Source organism: Meriones unguiculatus, chromosome 8 (assembly GCF_030254825.1).
Source record: "Meriones unguiculatus strain TT.TT164.6M chromosome 8, Bangor_MerUng_6.1, whole genome shotgun sequence".
In the NCBI taxonomy this organism is placed as follows: Eukaryota; Metazoa; Chordata; class Mammalia; order Rodentia; family Muridae; genus Meriones; species Meriones unguiculatus.
This window is the reverse complement of record NC_083356.1, coordinates 80,755,083-80,778,218: the sequence shown is the minus strand read 5'-3', so window position 1 is coordinate 80,778,218 and position 23,136 is coordinate 80,755,083.

Genomic DNA, 23,136 nt, shown 5'->3' with positions numbered 1-23,136 from the left:
CTGGTTCTGTTGCTCTCCTTGTGGAGTTCCTGTCCACTCCAGGTCTTACTATTTCCCACTTCTTTCATAAGATTCCATGCACTGTGCCCAACAGTTGGCCATAAGTCTCAGCATCTGCTTTGATAGTCTGCAGGGCAGAGCCTTTCAGAGGCCCCTCGTGGTGGGTTTCTAGCTTGTTTCCTGTTTTCTTCTTCTTCTGATGAGTGAGCTGTCCCAGAAGCAGAAAGACACACACGGTATATACTCACTCATATAGACATGTAATATAGGATAAATCTACTAAAATCTGTACATCTAAAGAAACTAATCTAGAGAGAGGCCCCTGACTAAAATGCTCAATCCCCATCCCGAAAGCCAACAGAATTCTTAATTGAACTTGAAAGAACAATTCTCAACCTCATATGAAAAAAATGCAGAATAGCTAAAACAATTCTGTAGAATAAAAGACCTTCTGGTATTATCTCCATTCTTGATCTCAAGTTGTACTATAGAACAACAATAATAAAAAACAGCATGGTACTGGAATAAAAACAGACTGGAGGATCCATGGAATCTAAATGAAGAACCAAAATGAACCCATACATCTATGGAACCTGATTGTTTACAAGCAAACCAAAACCATACAATAGAAAAAAAAGATAGCATCTTCAACAAATCACGCTGGACTAACTGGATATCTACATGTAGAAAAATGCAAATCCGTACTTATCACCCTGCACAAAAGTAAAGTCCAAGTGGATCAAAGACCTGAACATAAAACCAGACACATTAAATCTGTTAGAAGAAAAAGTGGGGAAGGGCATTGAGGTCATTGGCACAGGAGACAACTTCCTGAACAGAACACCAACAGCACAGGCTCCAAGATCAACAATCAACAAAGAGGAGCTCATGAAACTGAAAAGCTTCTTTAAAGCAAAGGACACTGTCATCAGAACAAAATGACAACCTACAGATTGGGAAAATATATTCACCAGCCCTACATTTGACAGATGGTTAATATCCAGAATATATAAAGAACTCAAGAAATTAAACACCAACAAACTAAATAAGCCAATTTAAAAAATGGGGAACAGAGCTAAACAGAAAATTCTCAACACAGAAATATCAAATGGTGAACAAACACTTAAAGAAATGCTCAATGCCCTTAGTGATCAGGGAATGCAAATCAAAACAACTCTGAGATTTCACCTGATACCCATCAGAACGGCTAAGATCAAAAACTCAAGTGACAACACATGCTGGAAAGGATGCGGAGAAAGGGGAGCCCTCCTCCATTGCTGGTAGGAATGTAAACTTGTACAACCACTTTGGAAATCAATGTGGTGCTTTCTGAGATAACTGGGAATACTGCTACCTCAAGACCCAGCTATACTCCTGGGTATATATCGGAAAGATACTCAACCATACAGGAAGGAATTTTGCTCAGATATGTTCATAACAGCTTTATTGGTAATAACCAAAGTCTGGAAACCTAGATGTCCCTCAACTGAAGAATGGATACAGTAACTGTGGTACACTTTCAAAATGGAAAAGTACTCAGCTATTAAAAACAAAGATATCATGAAATTTTCAGACAATTGGATAGAACTAGAAAAGATTATCCTGAGTGAGGTAACACAGAAGCAGAAAAACAGGCATGATATATACTCACTTGTAAGTAGATATTAGCCATATAATATAGGCTAAACATACTAAAATCTACAGACCTGAGGAAGCTAAACAAGGAGGACCCTAGGGAAGATGCTTAATTCTCATTCATAAGGGAAAATAGGATAGACACTGGAAATGGTAGAAAGGAATGAATAGGATGGGAGCCTATCACAGATGTCCTCTAAAAGACTCCATTGAGCAGGGGATCAAAGGAGATAGCTATTCTCACAACCAAACTGAGACAGAGCACAGGTTGTCTTATGAAAGAAAGGGGAAATAGTAAGACCTAGAGGGGAAAGAAACCATACAAGGAGACCAACAAAGCCAAAAAAGCTGGGCCCAGAGGGGACTGCAGATACTGATGTATCAACCAAAGACCATGCATAGAGAAGACCTAGACCCACTGCTCAGATGTAGCCCACAGACAGCTCAGTTTCCTAGTGGGTTCCCTAGTCAGGGAGAAGAGACAGACTATGAGATGAACTCAGGTGCCTGCTCTTTGATCACTACTTACTGGTGGGACGACCTAGCCAGCCCACGGAAGAGGACCTTAAAAGTCCTGATAGGCTAGTGTCAGACCTTAGGAGAGGAGGACTTTCCATATCAATGGACTAGAGGGGAGTGATAGTGGAGGAAGAGAGACAGAGGGTGGGACCAGAAGGAGATGAGGGAGGGGGCTACACTGGGATACAAAGTTAATCAATTGGAAAGAATAATAATAATTAAAAACAAACAAATGCCAAAAAGTACATTTGTTTCACTCAGGTGTCAGAATTACCAACAAATCACATGTCTATAAAGAAGCAATAAAAAAATACTTGGATGGCATCTAACCTACATTTTCAAATTGTGGAGTCTAGCAAACAGCCACCTCAATGTCCTCTTTTCATTTACCTTGTTATTATCTTATATTCTGAAGGAAACACATAGGCACACAGACATACACACACATAGGCATGCATGTACACACAAAGAATAGATGGCTGATAACTTAGTTAAATTTATGATAGAAAGAAAGAAGGAAAGAAAGAAAGAAAGAAAGAAAGAAAGAAAGAAAGAAAGAAAGAAAGAAAGAAAGAAAGATAGATAATATGATAGATTGATTGATCTTTGGAAATTTCTCATTAGAGGAAATAGACATTTTGTTCATTCTTACAATGCAAAGCTTGCTAAAAATAGTTTTTGTAAATTTTCCTTGTGTGTATGTGTGTGTGTGCATGTATTTTTGTTGTGTAATAATGCATTTTTATGTAGCTGAGACTAGCCTAGACCTTACTATGTAGCCTAGGTTTCCCTCGAATTGTTTTTATTTCTGCTTCCTTCTCCAAATGCTAGTCATACAAAGAAATATCACTGCACTTGACTTGCTCAGAAAGTTTCTCATCAAAACCTTCACTTTGCACAAAAGAATTTTTTTCTCACAAATGAGCCAGTCATGAGTGAACATATTTTGATGTGGGCTACTTGAATTTCTCAGGAACCCATTCTGTAACATCTGACCCTACTATTGTTGGGGTGCAATAGAAAACACATTAATATAGGGGTGTATGTCTATTCTATTGTATTATTGAAAAGTCTCAAAGTAACTGTAAATGTCCAATAGTAGTTTTTTTATATTGTGGCTCATAATTTCCTGGCCATTTTAGACTCTTTGAAAACAGCTTTCCTTTGTGAACATTTGACTACATGCTACTTTAGCAGGTTTTCTATGAATCTCTATGTCAGTGTTTCTCACTTCAGGAGAAGCCTTTGAATTCACTCAAAAAATAAAAGAATAAAACAATCAATGGTCATTTTATGTCCTGATCTTTTTATAGTCTGTTATTTAAGGCAAAAATGGAAAATGTGTATTTTATACTCAATGGTCTGGGCATCTTATTTTTTTAAAAGTTAAAAGTAGTCCATCTGGATGTTGAAAGAGATGAATTATGCAATGATGATGGTTATCTGTATTCCAATACTCTTCCTCTGAGGTAATGCTATTACGATTGAAGGAATAATGGCCTTCAAAAGTTCATATAATCTTTTCAAAGTCTCCAAATACCTAATTCTCTGTGATATCAAAACACTGATGATATGTAAATGATTATACTCTCATGACGCGTGATGTGAACATGTAACCACAAAGCATATACTCAGAAACATGCCAGTTGTCCATGTGTCCTTAGAAGGTTGAGTCATTCAGAAAATAATAACAGGTGTTAAGAAACCGCTTAGTGGATGGATTTGCTTAGCATGTTGTTCAGATGCCCAAAATCGCATTAAAAGAATAAAGATAATAACAATCAGGAAGTTTTCCACATAAGTTTTTCTAAACAAAGGTATATTCAATGTATTAATAGTACAGTTAGATATCAGACATATGGTAATAGAAAACCTTAAACTAATAATAACAAATAATATTAATGATAGATAAAGGTTATTTTTTTGATAAGGGTTTAATGCTAGTAAAAAGAATTACAATAAAATTCTTCTTTTGTGTTAGCTTCTGCCATACATAGAGAGGCGAACTTCAAGAGCAATAAGGATTCTCAACATCAAATCGTAAGTGTTTTCCTGCCTCTTTCATGAGTAATAATGACCTGAGTCTTGACCCAAGGTACAGGTAAACTTACCTTGCTCTAAGTGTCCATTTAATCCTTATTGACAAAATATTTGTTTAGTAGGTAAATGTGACTTACGGCTAGAAATAATGAGGCTGGATACCACAGTCAGGACAAAGAGAAGCGAAGACATTGTTGCAAATGTTAGAATAATTCTGTGTCAAGCAGACTCTAGTCCAGATGTTTGGAAATCAGCGGAAGACCTGCTATATCAGGCTGTGTATTGGAACCTGTTTTTCAGGTACAGTTTGAGTGATTTGGAGGAAGTAAAATAGATAACAGATGGTTGAAACTAAGCAATCCATAAAATCACAGCCCTCATTGCAAGGGTTTTTATTTTAAAGAACCTTTGAGTTTTAAATACATTCAGAGACTAAAATAACAAAAGAAAAAGTTATCTAAAAACACTTTTTCTTCCAGTTAACTTTTTTATGGTTTTCTGATATCATATATAAAAGATACCTGTTTTCAAATTTAAATTTTATTCTAGCATTAATTCTTGCTTAACTTACATTTTTGTTTTTTGAAATATTAAATTTTTGTTGTTGCTGTTAAAATAATCAGCCACTGGAAAGGTCTCTATGCAATCATGTTGACCTGAGACCAATCCCTTGAACCTAGGGAAAGAAAGGAAGAGAGATCCAATGTCTCAAGTGTCTTAGAATGCAATGTTCTTTTAGGTGTCATCCACCCAAAGAGCATCAGACCCGTCCGATACCTTTTTCTCAGTCCAATTTATTTCTAATATCAGAGATCAGACCTCTACTCTTGCCTGATGCGTCTAAAACAAAAAGGGGGAACTGTAGAGAGCTGCGGAATGCTATGCCTTAAAGATGGAGCTGGTTTCCGCCTTCCACCTTCCCGATGGTGAGTGCTCTCTGTCATGAACAATTCCACATTTGGCTAAGGCTGAGGATCTGGCTTGCTTCCATGTATGTGGACCTATCTGCATTGCCCCCGTGGCACGCCTGGGTTGGCTACCCAGAGGCTATTTAAGCTGTGGGCTGGCTTTCCCCGGGGTCCGAGGATTGTTCAATGTTCCTGAATAAACTGCATTGAAAAAAAAAAAAAAAGAATGCAATGTTCTTGCATTTGTTGAGTTCAAAGTCAAAAAAATATATATCCAAGGCCTAAGAGTGTGGAGAAGATTTATTAGCTGAAAAATCCCATTAAAATCCCACTAAAATGAAGTATTGATTTAGAAGAGTTGTTAGCTGCAAGAGAAACTTATAAGTCAAGTCATTGATGTTAAGGGTTTCTTAAGTGTTGCTCTATGGAAAAATGATTGAGAATTTGTTATAGAAGCCCACACATACTCTGGGTAGGATACATTCCTTGATAAGTTAAGTTTAAATACTTATTTCTCAGCCTTCTCAATTAGGGTCATATTTCAAGAATGGTGTAGCAAAGATAATTTACTCATATATGCTGTGGGCACATGTTAAGGTGATTTCAACCCTTATCACACTCAAAATGCCTCAGAAACTGTTGGTTGCTTGTGGCTTATCTCATGATTGGACTATAGTTATGCATGCTAGGGGAGAAACAGACAGACAGGGAAAGAGAAAGAGAAAGAGAGAGAAAGATAGACAGACAGACAGACACAGACATTCAAACAGAGAGACTTAAGACACACTTTTGTAAGAAATAGTGCAGAAACTGCAGCATAGAAAGATTTTCTACCCAGGTCCCTCACAGTTTACTGGTTCTTAGTATTCCTGCCCTGCTAATAATCAGAAATAGTCCTCAAGCCCACAATTACCAATGAAAGGAACTCTTTCAGGAGGTTACAACAGATGTGTCCCTAGAGTCCAAGCACTCTTATTTCTATGAACAGAAGTGCTCCCATGGCCTTTGCTTTTATGCTTCAGCAGGATGCACACACTCCTCTCACACACACTATTCACATACACACTCAAGTACAATAGTAAGTTAGAAACATTTTTTATTGATATTCCTTTTTATTTTCTGCTGACAAATATGTATGTTTTATTGTTACCAAGGATTTAATGATGAGCAGCATGAGACTATGATGAATTGGACATTATTACTTCTTTTTGAAATCTTGTTTCATAAGTTTTTATATACATTGATTCACTTAATCTTTCTTTGTTTTTGTTCACTTTATTTATTTGTTCACTTTACATCTCAGTCATAGTCCCCATCCTCCTTTCCTCCTGTTCCCACCCTGCCTCCCTTTCCCCCCTTCCCTAGTCCTCAAGAACACCCTCTCCCACTAACCCATGCCAGCACTTCAAGCAGCATCAGGACTGAGAACATCCTCTTCCACAGTGGCCTGCCAAGGCAGCTCCACCAGAGGAGGTAGTGGAAAAGCACACAACAGAGTCCATGGAAGAAACAGCCCATCCTCCCCATTCTAGAAAACCCACAAGAATATCAAGTTGCCCTTCAGGTACATATATATAGGGGCCTAGATCCAGTCTATGCATTGACCTTGCTTGGTACTTCCGTCTCTGCAGGACCTCCTGGGCCTAAGTTAGTTGGCTTGGTTGGTCTTCTTGTAAAGCCTATACCTCAAGACACAGCTGTACCACTCCTAGGCATATACACAAAAGATGCCGCCCATGAAGAGCCTCAACATGGGGTACAGGATCATCCTGTCCAAGATGATAAGCAGCATGTATCATTGTCACCCATTCCCCCTGCTTCATCCATTTCAAGTAAAGAATCATCTTTAGTCCTTGGGAGCAGAGAAAGAATGGCTTACAGGTGATGGTTCAAATAGTTATTCAATTCACAAGACTAGATGTCACAGCAATTCCAAATTGGCACTGGATTCCTAGAGTTGCTGGCCTTTAGTCTGTGTTGAGATCCTAAAGACAGGTTTTAATGCCAACGAAGGAATTCTTCTAAAACAGGATAAATAAGGTTGCAATGAAGTCAAATAAACAACCCATAGCAGCTCAGTTTCCAAGTGGGTTCCCTAGGAATGGGAACAGGGACTGTCTGACATGAACTCAGTGGCTGGCTCTTTGACCACCTGCCCCTGAGGGGGGAGCAGCCTTACCGGGCCACAGAGAAAGACAATACAGACAGTCCTGATGAGACCTGATAGGCTAGGGTCAGAGGGAAGGGGAGGAGGACCTCCCCTATCAGTGGACTTGGGGAAGGGCATGGGAGAAGATGAGGGAGGGAGAGTGGGATTGGGAGAGGATGAGAGAGGGGGCTACATCTGGGATACAAAGTGAATCAAATTTAATTAATAAAATAAATAATAAATTTTAAAAACCAACAACTTACTTCTTCTGTGTCCTTTTATGTGGGCTGCAGCAAGAAGGTGTGCCACAGATTTAGGGTAGATCTTCCCACTTAAAATAATCAAGAAAATCCCTCAGGGCTTCAGAGACGGCTCAGATGTTAAGAGATCTAATTGCTCTTCCAGGGGTCCTGAGTTCAGTTCCCAGCAACCACATGATGGCTCATAACCATCTAATGAGATCTGGTACCCTCTTCAGGCATGCAGGCAGAACATTGTATATACAGTAAGCAAATAGATCTTTTAAAACAACAGAAGGAGGCTAAGGCTGAGGATCTGGCTTGCTTCCATGTATGTGGACCTATCTGCATTGCCCACGTGGCATGCTTGGGTTGGCTACACAGAGGCTTTTTAAGCTGTGGGCTGGCTTTCCCCAGGGTCAGATGATTGTTCAAGGTTCCTGAATAAACTGCATTAAAAAAAAAAAAAAAAAAAAAAAACAGAAAGAAAATTTTCTTGCAAGTGGATCTCTGTGAGTTCGAGCCTGGTCTACAAAATGAGTCCAGGACAACCAGGGCTACACAGAGAAATTCAGTCTGGAAAAACCAAACCAAACCAAACCAAACCAAACCAAACAAACAAACAAACAAACAGGGCTGTAGAGATGGCTCAGGGGTTAAGAGCACTGGCTGCTCTTCCATACGTCCTGAGTTCAATTCCCAGCAACCACATGGTAGCTCACAACCATCTATACTGGAGTCTGATGCCCTTTTCTGACAGGCAGGTGCACATGCAGTCAGAGCACTAATATATTTAAAAAAAAAATAAACAAATCTTAAAAAAAAGAAAGAAAAGTCCTCACAGGACTGCTGATCTGCCTGTGTTTTAGTTGATTTCAGGTGATCACTTCTCTCTGGTGGGGCCACCTAGCCAGCCCACAGAGGAAGAGGATCCAGGTAGTCCTGATGGAACCTAATAGACTAGGATCAGACAGTAGAGGAGGAAAACTTCCCAAGTGGATCAAAGACCTCAACATAAAACCAGACACATTAAATCGGTTAGAAGAAAAAGTGGGGAAGACCCTAGAACTCATTGACACAGGAGACAACTTCCTGAACAGAACACCAACAGCACAGGCTCTAAGAGCAACAATCAATAAATGGGACCTCATGAAGCTGAAAAGCTTCTGTAAAGCAAAGGACACTGTCATCAAAACAAAATGACTGCCTACAGATTGGGAAAGGATCTTCACCAACCCTCTATCTGACAGAGGGCTAATCTCCAGTATACATAAAGAACTAAAGCTGAAAAGCAACTAAACCAAGTAATCCAATTAAAAAATGGGGAACAGAGCTTAACAGAAAACTTTCGATAGAGGAATATCAAATGGCAGAGAAACAGTTAAAGAAATGCTCAACGTCATTAGCCAGAAACATATATTTTCTATTGGCATTTTTGCTATTTTCTGCTTACAATATGGATGTTTTATTGTTATCAAGGATTTAATGATGAGAAGCATGAGAATGTGATGAATCAGACATTATTACTTCTTTTTGAAATCTTTCTTTTTTGAAAGTTGCATAAGTTTTATGTACATTGTTTCTCTTAATCTTTCTTTTATTTCTGTTCACTTTAATTAGTTGTTCACTTACATCCCAATCATAGTCCCCATCCTTCTCTCCTCTTGGTTCCACCCTCCCTTCTTTTCCCCCTCCCCCTCAGTCCTGCCCTAGCACTCACAAAAAGCCCCCACTAACCCATACCAACACTTCAAGTTGCATAAGGACTGAGAACACCCTTTTCCACAGTGGTCTGCCAAGACACCTCCACTGGGGGGAGGTAGTCAAGAAGCATGCAACAGAGTCCATGGAAGAAACAGCCCCTGCTCCTCTAGGGGAGGAAACCCTAGGAAGACCTAGAAAGACTAGGAAACCCACAAGAAGACCAAGTTGCCCATCAGGTGTATATGCCTAGATCCAGTATACACATGGACCTTCATTGGTACTTCAGTGTCTGCAGGATGCCTGGGCCTAGGTTAGTTGACTTGGTTGGTCGTCTTGTAAATCCTATACCTCAAGACAAAGCTTTACCACTCCTGGGTATATACACAAAAGATGATACACCATATGACAAGACACTTGCCCAACTATCTCCATAACAGCTTTATTCATAATAGCCAGAAACTGGAAACATCCCAGATGTCCGTCAACAGAAAAATGAATTTTTTAAAAAATGTGGTACATTTACACAACGGAATACCACTCAGCTATTAAAAACAAGGATATCATGAAATTTGCGGGCAAATGGATCGAACAAGAGAGGATCATCCTGAATGAGGTAACCCAGAGACAGAAAGACGCTCACTAGTAAATGGATATTAGATGTATAGTATAGGACAACCATACTACAGTTCATAGACTCAAAGAAGCCAAGTAACAAGAAGGGCCCAAGGGAGGATGCATGTATCTCACTGAAAAGGGGAAATGGAATAGACAGAAGAAATGCTCAAAGAGGGGTAACAGTAGAGGAGAGGGAGTGCTGAGGGAAATGAGGGTGGACAATTTCACATTTCTTATGTATTCATATGTAGCCAAAGGAAGTGATTTCTAAAAAGCCTAGACTGCGCACACTGCATGCCTTTTCCTCTTTCCCTGTGTGTTCATCATTCTGCTGAGTTACTCAGGAAATTTATTTCATTCCAGCTGAAAGGCAAAAAATTTCCTGCCTTATTCATGTGGAATTTTCAGAGCACAGCACAATAGCTGGTACCCTGTAAGTGATCAGTCCTGTTTGTATTGTGTCTAGTGTGATGGCCTACACCTGGAACCCCAGTCCTCAGGGCTGTTTAAAGTCTTATTTTTCTCTAACCATGCTCAGTTCCTACATGGATCTAATTCTGCCTCATGGCTTCACCAACACAGTATTTCCAACACACATCTCCCCTGGATTCAGTTTCACATGTACTGTATATCAAATGAACATCACATGCTTGGCATGTATAGCATATGCTGGAATTGGAGAGGTGAGCCGGAAGCTAAAGGTGGGTAAGATTTGGTTCTCAGTATTTGTGCGGGAGACCCCACAACTGCCTGTAGCTCCGGGATAATCAGACACCATCTGTAGATCTCCATGAGCGCGCGCGCACACACACACACATACACACACACACATGCATTCATACACAATGGGGGGGATGGAGAAGGGAAAGAGAGAGAATGAGAAATATAAATAAGTATTTAACCATATCCTCACTCAGAAGACTAAGACTGGAAGATTTGAATTTAAAGCTACCATGAGCTACACTGGAAATAAACACTAGCCAGAACTAACAAGCAAGAACATGTCTCAAAAGAACAAACAAAAGCTGAGTATGAGGTACGCACTTGCAATTCTAGTACAAAGCTAGCCAAGGATAGAAGAAACCCTATCTCAAATGAACAAATATTAAATAAGTCAATAAAAATTGCAGTGTTTGTTGAACAGATTAAAATTCACATTTCTATTATGGTTGATCTACATTATAATCCTGCCAAGTAGTCATGGGTTACACAACACTGAACTGTACCAAAAAGCCAAATTATAGTGATATAATAATAATTAGAAGAAAAGAACAACAATGAAACTAAAAACCTTAGTAATCAGTGGCTGCCTGAGGATGGCAAAATGGACACAGAAACAGGAAAGTGATTGTATATTTGCTTTTGCTACAAGGTATCTCCATATTGGTAACTCCACCTTGTCCATCATAAAACATATGTCACCTCATCAGAACTCCTCTTGGATGTTAGAAATAAACAGCACTTTGTACATGAAGGTGTAGCAGTTGTTACACCTTCATGTACAAAGTGATAAAATCCGGGGGAGGGGGGGTGCACACCTTTGGTCCCAGCACTTGAGAGGCAGAGGCAGGCAGATCTCTGAGTTCAAGGCCAGACTCGTCTACAGAGTGAGTTCCAGGACAGCCAAGGCTACACAGAGAAACCCTGTGTCAAGGAAGGAAGGAAGGAAGGAAGGAAGGAAGGAAGGAAGGAAGGAAGGAAGGAAGGAAGGAAGGAAGGAAGGAAGGAAGGAAGGAAAGAGAAAAGAAAAGACCCCACAAAGCAGCTAAGATGGTGACAAAGTGATAAAATCTGGAAGTCCAGACGCTTCTACTTCCCACATACACCTATTTTTATAAACTTCCAGTACCTTCAGTTGTTGATGACCAATAACATGTTTTTCAAACAATATGTGCTTACTGATAGATCAGTTGCCAGAACAACCAAAGAGAGCGCATTATACTTTTAACTACTGTAGATTAAAAACAACGCCTGCCTGCTAGGAGACTTCAGAAGACAATGGTTCCTGTTAAATTATGTGGATTATATGTATTCAGATTTGCAGAAGTCTACTTTCTAATTTTTACCTTTTGATTCTATGTGACAACATTTCTGGTTTAATATCCATATGATAGAGACACACATCTGTTCTAGGGATCTGAACCTAAAAATGGTTGGTTAACACTCAAATTGACTTTCCACCAGCATCGAGGCTGGGATGCCTAGGTGAGCGGAAGACTCTGCCTGGCAGTCCTAGAGAGAATGAAAGACATATACTGTGATGTTTGATGAGGTGAATATCCTCTTCATCATGATGACAGTTTCAGTTATTGAGATCTCATTAATCACTGAACATGCTCTGATATGAAAAATCTGATGCACCCAGGGCTTGAGAGATGGTTCAGAGGTTATAAGCACTGGTTATTTTTCCAGAGGACTTGGATTTAGTTCTCAGCTTCCACATGGCAACTCACAACAGTTTGTAACTCCAATTCCAGGAGATCCACCACACTCTTCAGGTCTTTGTGGGCACCAGAAGCTAGCTGAGCTAGCTGAGCTAGATGAAGCCTATTTCTAGAATTAGTTAGTACACTGTATGACTACTAGTAGCACAGCAGAAAGTTCATATAGACATAATAATCTTACAGATTTTGAGAAAATGTTTATACTTTAAGAAGAGTTTTAAAGAGTCAAATGAAAACCAAAAATTATAAGATAATAGTAGTTAATAATTAGGGGCAATAAAATAGTTCCTTACTTTTTGTTTTCCTCTGTCCAGTATCAGGTGGCTCTTCTGATATGAAACAGAGATTTCGAATTTTCCTGTAACTAGCAGGCATTGGTTTAGAGAAGAGAACCAGGCTCCAAACACAAAGCCAGCCTCAATTTTTAATTGAATTTGGATCACTTAAAGACCATTTATCACTTATGTCTGTAGATGACAGCAGAGACAGTGTGGTAGTGGGTGATACCACTTGGCTGATTTACTCTTTTTATTTGGTCATTTTCTCTTGATGATCCGTTTTTTCCCATAATTTGTTTTTTTATATCATTTATTGCACTTTATTCAATTTGTATCTCAGCTGTGGGTTCCATAGTAATGGGAACAGGGACTGTCTCTGACATGAACTGATTGGCCTGCTCTTTGATCACCTCCCCCTGAGGGGGGAACATGCCACAGAGGAAGACAATGCAGCCACTCCTGATGAGACCTGATAGAATAGTATCAGAAGGAAGGGGAGGTAGCCCTCCCCTATCAGTGGACTGGGGGAGAGGCATGCATGAAGAAGAGGAAGGAAGGGTGGAATTGGGAGGAGAGGAGGGATGGGGCTACAGGTGGGATACAAAGTGAATAAACTGTAATTAATAAAAATAAAAAATAAATTTAAAAAATTAAAAATTTGAAACTAAATATACCTTAGTATGTGTGTATACGTATACCTGTTTTCCCTTTTCTCTTTATATATAAATTCAAGGTTTAAGTGTATTTATTTTTACATCAAAAAAATATTCATTTTGAATTTCAGCCTGCCTTTTGCAAGTGGCTTTTAAATTTAAATCACTGTAAATTTTATGTGTCTCCCCCTCCCTCTTAAGTGCTATGATTAAAAGTTTGAACCATGACCTGGCTATGGATTCCATATCATAGTTATTCTCATAGGATTGTTCTAATTTTATTTGGTTCCCCATTTGCCCCCTTTTTTAGTTTTAGGGGTAAACTTTTAAGTTTTTCATATGTGTAATCTATCATTCTTACTCAATTTACTCAAATTCTTACTGAATTTATTCCCTAGCAAATTTTAATATTCTAGTCTCAGTTAAACATCATACCAATTTGTCCACTATTTCATTATTTTCAGATGTTATGTTTGTCTTGCCTGTATTAGCTATATAAAACTTGATGTCTTTGTTTTGCTAGGTTTTGCCACTTTCATTCATGTCTCCCATGCCCATATCTTTGCCATTTTTCTGACAGTTAGTGGTGTTCCATTTTGGTGAGCATGCATGTAGCCATACTATTGCACATGCACCGTAAATTAAAGAAGACAGAGATTTTCCTTTGCTTTCCTAGCTGTATAGCCAATATTGCTGATTTTCTGCTTTGTTTTCTCTCAGTATTGGCCATTCCATCCCCTGGTCATTTTTAAATAGTCCTATATTCCCAAAAGAAATATAAGCTGTTATCAAAATCTTCCATCAAAAAATAATAATAAAATAAAGCCGAGGGCCATATGGTTTCGGCACAGAATCCTACCAGACCTTCAAAACAGAGCTAAATACTCTTTAAACTATTTCACAATAGAAACAGAAGGAATATTACCAATCCCATTCTATGATATAGTCACCGTGATACTCAAAACCTTGCAGAGACCTAACAAGCAAAGAGAATTTCAGAGCAATTTCTCTTATGAACATTTACATAAAAATACTCAATAAAATACTTGCAAACTGAATCCAAGAACACATCAAAGATATCATTCACCAAAAATAAGTAGGCTTCATCCCAGTCATGCAGGGGTGGTTCAATATACGGAAATCCATCAGTGTAATCCACCATAAAAACAAACTCAAAGAAAAAAAAAACACATGATCATCATCTTAGATGCCAAAAAAATATTTGACAAAACCTAACATGTTTAAAACTTCATAGAGATCAGAGATACAAGGCACATACCTAAACATAGTAAAGGCAATATACAGCAAGCCTATAGCCAACATCAAACTAAATGAAGAGAAACTTAAATCAATCACACTGAAATCAGGGACAAGACAAGGCTACCCACTCTCACCCTATCTCTTCAACATAGTACTTGAAGTGTTAGCTAGAGCACTAAAGGAGATAAAGGGGATACAAAACAGAAAGGAAGAAATCAAAGTATTATAATTCACAGATGATATGACAGTATACATGAGTGACCCCAAAAATTCTACCAGAGAAGTCCTTCAGCTGCTAAACACATTCAGCAATGTGGCTGAAAATTTTAAAGACCATTTGTCTTTTCTAAAGCCCTCCTGTATATAAAAGACAAACCAGGATGAAAAAGAAATTAGGGAAACAACACTCACAGCAGCCACAGAAAACATAAAGCACCTTGGTGTGACTGTAACCAAGCAAGAGAAAGACAATTACAGAAAGGCTTTTCAGCACAAGCCATGTTTCTTTGTATTTATCATGAGTGTGAGTAATGTGTGCCAAGTCTCAGAGTGAAAAGTGCTCACAAATAGCTTATTTAGACCCATTTACTTTTTATTCCATTGAGAATTTCTATCAGATACATTTGATGTAAAGATTTAACCTATTAAACATGAGGTCAAGGCATACACACAGGGCAAAGAGAAAGAAGATAATTGTTGTTAATTGAAAAACAAGACCATGCAGGGTTTTTGTTTTGAGGTCACTTTTGGTACTGAGTGAAATGCACAAAAACTCAGACTTAAGACTGAAAGTCATGCTTCTGCTACTGACTGAGTTCCAGAGCAGGTTAAGGTAATCTCCCTGATATTACTTTTTGCATGTGTAACATAAAAATACTTCATGGTTAGCATGACAAATACCAACAATAGAATACGATTATACTGACATTCCATGAAGTGATATTATTTTATAGTTCTAACTAAACTTGTACTCTTTATAAACACATATTTCTAATAAAGTGCTTGTTCTTTAAAAAAAAAAAAAAGACAAGAAAAAATAAGGCTATGAAAAACAGCAGTGCCAACAAAAAAAAAAAAAAACAGACTGTTTGGATAACCAGTTATTCTTGATGTAATGGAACTGGTTTTTAAACGTCACAGATTGAGGGATCTGAAATGTACACAATGCATCAACAGATTAAGAAAACTAAGAAATAGTCCTTGTTCCCCTCACTTTGGGAAACCAATTGGTTGCTGAGCTACCACAGGCTACATCTGAGTGGAGGTTCTAGGTTATATCCATACATGGTCCTTGGTTGAATGTCAGTCTCAGAAAAGACCCTGTGCCCAGATATATTTGGTCCTTGTGGAGCTCCTATCCTTTCCCCATCAGACTAACTCCCCTTCTTTCTTATGATTCCCTGTACTCTGCCAAAGGTTTGGTCATGAGTCTTTGTTTTGAAAACACTGCTAGTTAGAGTCTTTCAGATGCGCTCAGTAGACTCCTGTCATACGTTCAATGCACATCCCATCTGTCTTTCTAAACGAGGAACTCAATGACTGGCTCTTTGGTCTCCCCACCCCCGAAGGGAGGAGCAGTCCTGTTAGGCCACAGAGGAGGGCTTTGCAGCCAGTACTGAAGATACCTGATAAAACAGGATCAGATGAATGGGGAGGAGGTCCCCCCTATCAGTGGATTTGGAAAGGGGCACGGTGGAGATGAGGGAGGAAGGGAGGGACTGCGAGGGAATGAGGGATCGGGACACGGCTGGGATACAGAGTTAATAAAATGTAACTGATAAAAAAAAAATAAAGTAGTAAATAAAAAAAAAAGAAAACTAAGAAAACAAAAGAGACTGGAACATAGTAACAAGGATGTTTGCTTCAGTGATCTGTCAAATTTAAATGATTTCTAAGGTCAAAATTTTTAAACAAAGAACTTTCTCAAAAGTCTCATTTCTCAGCCAACATTTAGAAGATTTTATCATTTTTCTATTGTTTGCATTTAAAATTAGTTGTCTGTTCTAAATAAGTGTATTTTTTTGTTTTTCAAAATTAAATTATTTTCAGTTCCTTTATTTAAAAATTCTTTAAAATTTTTCTAAACATTGGTATATTTGTTCAAGATTATGTCATTAATCTCTATGTGAGTTTGGACTCTTCCATCATAAGTGTGCTGTTTTTGTTCCAAAAATCACTAGCCCAACAAACACTGATTAAAGCTCTTCTGAGACTATAATTAATATAAAAAATTAATAAAGACTATAAACTAAGGAAGAGTCATCAGGGAAATGCAAATCAAAAGAACCCTGAGATTTCACCTTACAACCATCAGAATGACTAAGATCAAAAACTCAAGTGACAACACATGCTGGAGAGATTGTGGAGAAAGGGGAACCCTCCTCCACTGCTGGTGGGAATATAAACTTATACATCCACTCTGAGATGGCTTCTTGTTGGAATCCACAACTTCAAAATGTAGGATGGACACCAGCCAATTATTTTTTATTGCTTCTTCATAGACAGGTGATTGGTTGATATTTTTGACAAAAGAGTGAAGCAAATGTACTTATGGCATATCTCTGAACATTCCTAATGATAGTGAGCCACCCTTGATCAAGCTTTACATGAGTAAATAGAAGTATTACAATACTTTATACCCTAATTTTAATGATTTTCTACATGAGTGCAGACTTACCTGTAAAATTGATATATTTCTTATTCAAATAAACTATATTAGAACGATTGTAAAATAGATTAATGATGAAAGCTAGCCTTTACCTTCACTCTCTACAACACTAGAGGAAGCTAAGATATACCCCTTAATACCTGATTAAATATTATCAACTTCATATACTCAACCCTCTTTACCACTAAGAAATTCTCATCACAGAGAAGAGGAAATGTTTTAGCTGACATAGAAGGAAATAACTATTTTATATAGAAAAGGATTGTTTTAAGAATGCAAACATGACTGTATTTACATATTTTGGAAAAGATGTAATCCTCATTATTCATCAAGTTTGCTAACAATACAGAGGAATGAAAAACTCAGAAGTAAAAATTATAATGAGGACAATTGCATGTAATGTCATAATTAAAGAATTATACCTTGGAAGATAATGTTTACCATTAACATTAAAATAATGCCTAGCAAGTAACTTAAATACTTAAGCATTAGTAGTCTTGTAAGCAAAATCCTGAAGTGTATATGTACAGCCTTCAAATCTGAGCTGTATTTCATGGTTGTCAGATGCTTGTTTGTGGAAAAAAACAATTCTGATAGCACCAATACACAATTTTCCTCAGAAAAATTAACTGTTTCCTCTTAGAGTTATTATTTCTTTTATGTGACAAACCTCAAGTTTTTTAAAACTCACTTTACTCTCCACAGTGAAGTTGTCTTGCCTGTTAATCACATGGAGCCCTTATTGCTCTTGACAATTGCCAATATAATACATGTCTATATAATTAGCCATAAGGCTAACTAATATTAGAAGTGTAAAATTTTAAGAGTATGTAGCAGATACCTAACTGAAGGAGTAGAAGTTTATGGAAGTTGACTTTAAGTGGCATGTTTCACACTCCTTCAAACCTCACTGTTACAACAAGACCACTCACAGAAATGATGAGCTTTGATTTAAGCAAATCTAAATTCACTTTTCTCAGAGTAAAGCTCAACTGTGAAGAGAATTTATTTTTTAACCACATAGTAATTCCACTTGAAGGCTAGATCTTTCAAAATAACTGTGATTTTAAATGTTCTCCAAAGTAACTGCATAGGTTATAAAGGAAAATATAGGTTAGACATTTGCTCATGGAACTCAGATCATTCAAACTAAGGACAGAAGCATGTATTTCAGTCCTGGTTTTCTGAAATTTATCCTTCTATGCACAAGTAGTAACAAAAATTATATTTTATTCACTAAAGAACTCATAAACATGTAATTTGGTACTCCATGACTATAAACACTGAACAACTAATTTTTACTATGTTGTTACTTGTTCCTGGTTTAAATAATGATGGGTGAGTAGATATTCAATAGATTATAGAAAATATTCACCCAATCCTTCTTCACTGATGCTTCTAAAATGTGCAACACTAAAACATTAAACATTTTCTCCTTTCTTGGAGAGTCATCCCTCACATTTAAGAATAAAGTTTGTGGGATTGGGAGGAAATGAGGGAGGGGGCTACAGCTGGCATACAAGGTAAACAACCTGTGATTAATATAAAAAATAAAAATTATTTAAAAAAGGATAAAGTTCATTTGGTGAGTCTGAATACATTCAACCCATCACTACCATAGCCTTACAAGTCAAGGTTTTCTTCTTCTATACCCCTATACTTTTAATTATCAACACTTCTAAGCTAAAATGTGAACATGCTCATGGTTAGATTACATAAAGTATGCAGAGCAGTCCATGCACTTCTTTGAAACACTTATTATAATAGTAATATTCTAATTGCTATATGAAAACTGAAACCATTTTGAGAACTTTTAAGGATTCTAATTCATAAATTTCAAAAAATTAAAAGTATGAATATGTATCTTTGCCAATGTGTTTTAGCATGAAATATCAAAAGTATATCACCTTAAATATTCAATATTTGTTTCAAGGAAAAATAAAAAACCTAACAAGTTCTAACATTATAAATAGGAGAACAAGATCAATACTTATCACCCTGCACAAAACTAAAGTCCAAGTGGATCAAACACCTAAACATAAAACCAGATACATTAAACCTGTTAGAAGAAAAAAGTGGGGAAGAGCCTTGAACTCACTGGCACAGGAGACAAATTCCTGAAGAGAACACCAACAGCACAGGCTCTAAGATCAACAATCAATAAATGAGACCTCATGAAACTGAAAAGCTTCTTTAAAGCAAAGAACACTGTCATCAGAACAAAATGACGGCCTACAGATTGAGAAAAGATCTTCACCAACCCTGTATCTAACAGAGGGCTAATATCCAGAATATATAAAGAACTCAAGAAGTTAAACAGCAATAAATCAAGCAATCCGATTAAAAAATGGGGGATACAGAGCTAAACAGAGAATTCTCAATAGAGGAATATAGAATGGCAGAGAAACGCTTAAAGATATGCTCAAAATCCTTACTAATCAGGGAAATACAAATCAAAACGTCTCTGAGATTTCACATTACACTCATCAGAATAACTAAAATAAAAAACTCAAGTGACTTCCTGCTTCTGGAATACCTCACTCAGGATGTTCTTTTCTAGATCCCACCATTTGCCTGCAAATTTCATGATTTTGTTGTTTTTTAATTGCTGAGTAGTATTCCATTGAGTAAACATACCACAACTTCTGTATCCATTCCTCCATTCATGGACATCTGGGTTGTTTCCAGGTTCTGGCTATTACGAATAAAGCTGCTATGAACATGATTGAGCAAATGTCCTTCTTCTCTATTTGAGCATCTTTTGGATATATGCCTAGGAGTGGTATAGCTAGCTGGATCTTAAGGAAACACTATTCCTAATTGTCTGAGAAAGTGCCAGACTGATTTCCAAAGTGGTTTTGCAAGTTTACATTCCCACCAGCAATGAAGGAGGGTTCCCCTTTCTTCACATCCTCTCCAGCATATGTTGTCACTTGAGTTTTTGATCTTAGACATTTTGATGGGTGTAAGGTGAAATCTCCCAGAAGCAGAAAGACGCACATGGTATATCCTCACTTATAAGTGGGCACTAGACCTATAAGATAGGATAAACATACTAAAATCTGTACACCTAAAGAAGATAAACAAGAAAGAAGACCCAGAATAAGATGATAAATCCTCATTTAGAAAGACAAATGAGATGTGCATTGGATGTAGGAGAAAACAAGTAACAGGACAGGAGTCTACCACAGAGGGCCTCTGAAAGACTACCTAGCAGTTTACCAAAGCAGATGCTGAGACTCATGACCAAACCTTCAGCAGAGTGCAGGGAATCATATGAAAGAAGAGGGAGTTACTATGACCTGGAGAGGACAAGAGCTCCACAAGGACCAAATATATCTGGGCTTTTATGAGACTGTATCTCCAACCAAGGACCATGTATGGAGATAACCTAGAACCCCTGCTCAGATGTAGCCCTTGGTAGCCCAGTATTCAAGTGGATTACCCCAGTAAGAAGAGCAGGGACTATTTCTGACATGACCTCAATGGCTGGCTCTTTGACCACCCCATCCCACCCCCAGAGGGAGGTACAGCCTTGCTAGAGAGGAGGATATTGCAGCCAGTCCTGAAGATACCTGATAAGGTAGGTTCAGATGGAAGAGGAGGAGGACCTCCCCTATCAGTGGACTTGGAAAGGGGCAGGGAGTAGATGAGGGAGGGTGGGTGAGATTGGGAGGGAATGAGGGAGAGGGCTACAACTGGAATAAAAAGTTAATAAACTGTAACTAATATTAAAAAATAACAATTTATTTTAAAAAACTTGACAACACATGCTGGAGAGGATGAAGAAAGGGGAACCCTCCTCCATTGCTGGTGGGAATGTAAACTTGTACAACCACTTTAGAAATCAATCTGGCACTTTCTCAGACAACTAGGAATAGTGTTATAACAGACGTAAAGAATTTGGAAAATGACAAATGGATTGCTAAACTGGAGATCTTAGAACAAAGATTAAAAAAAAATAGTTCCAGATGAACACCTGATTGAAGTACTAGATAAAAAGTCTATGTCCCCTGCAGATTATCAAAGCAGATGCTGAGACTTATGGTCAACCTTTGAGCCGAATGCAGGGAATCTGATGAAAGAAGTGGGAAGTAGTAAGATCTGGAGAGAACAGGAGCTCCACAAGGAGAACAACAGAACCAAAAAGAAATCTGAGCACAGGGGTCTTCCCTGAGACTGATACTCCAACCAAGTACCATGCATGGAGATAACCTAGAACCCCTGCACAGATGTAGCCCATCGCAGTTCAGTGTCCAAGTGAGTTCCATAGTAATGGGAACAGGGACTGTCTCTGACATGAACTGATTGGCCCACTCTTTGATCACCTCCCACTCAGGGGGGAGCAGCCTTACCAGGCCACAGAGGAAAACAATGCAGCCACTCCTAATGAGACCTAATAGACTAGGATCAGAAGGAAGGAAAAGAATACCTCCCCTATCAGTGGACTTGGGGAGGGGCATGTGTGGAGAAGGGGGAGTAGAGAGGGATTGGGAGGGGAAGAGGGAGGGAGGGAGCTACAAGGGGGATACAAAGTAAATAAAGTATAATTAACAAATTTTTAAAAAGTCTTTGTCTATAAGTCAACATTACATGTTGGCTAGACTAGCTATTATATGTATATTGTCCAGATTCAATCACAGGATAAAGATCTGTATGCTAAATTAAAAATACAGATGCTGCATTATGTTGCCTTGGAGTAAGGCCAGGCGATGGCTTATATGTTTCACGTTGTAGAGCTTAAAGAGCTAAAATAAATGTGCCATGCCATAGGTTCATATTCAGAATTACAATGGGCTTTTGTGTTACATTTGGAGACTACATATTTATTAGAAATGATGACTGTCTTAGAGGTGCCTTTGCATATTGAGGCTAACAGTGTTTTAGCATGTGTATCCATTGGAATGTAATGTTTTGTTTTGTTTTGTTTTGTTTGGAAATTATGACATAAAAAATGTTACAGATAAAACTTACAGTCCTATAGATGAAACAATTATGGAAAGATCTAATGAAAATTTTAAAAAGGTGGTCATAAAACAAAAGGAGAATATAGTATCGTCCCAAAAATAGATTAAATAATGATTTATTTATTTAAAAATATTTAAATGAGACAGGTAGCAAGCTGCTAAGATACACTAGATTTTGAAAAGGACTACTGAATCAGATCCTCATATAATGGTCTTAATTCCAAAATAGAAGACAGAAAATGTGTTGCATTGGAGAGGAGAATATGCTCTTTTCTCAACATGAAACAAAAAGCTATGCATTTCATACAAGCTCTTGGAAATCAGATTTGACTAGAAAAGGCCTCCTGAAGATCTTGGCTACAAACAAAAGAAAAAAAAGGTAACTTGTATTGCTGTTGCTGCAACATGGGAACAATTCTGAGACTGGCTGAGACATAAATGTCTATACATAGACATGCCTTTTTATTGCATGCCGTCTTTTTATATGGCATACATAGAGATTTACAGATATCTTTCTTCTCTTCAAACAAAGCAGAAACACATCCTTAATTGATCGGTGCACCCTGCAAATCTCATAAATTCCTAATTACAGGACTTTCTTTTCTTATAAGAGTTTCTATGTTTACAGAACAATAGCACCAAACACCAATAGATTGACAACAGTCCTGATAGACTCTTCCTCAAAGATGTTGAGGAAAATGCTGAGACACATATATTCCAGCACACCACATGATCAATCCTCAGACTGTTTCAGTTGCTGCTCCATCAAAACTTGCTTCCAGGATAGCTTCAAAGAAAGCTGCTGGCCACAGTTGCACTAGAATCACTGACTGCTTCAAACAAGGCTTCATTTAAACCTACATTTGCTCAGCATTTAAGAACTGGACAACAAATGTTTCTGCTCCCTTGTTTAACCATTTTCCCAATTTCTCTTGTGCTTCCAAAAATGTATCCTATACCCCAAATCAGCAGAAAGCAATCTCAAAGAACAATGTCACATTCCCTTAGGATAGGGTGGGTAGGTTTTGGTTGTTCTATTGGGTGATAGATGCTTGTC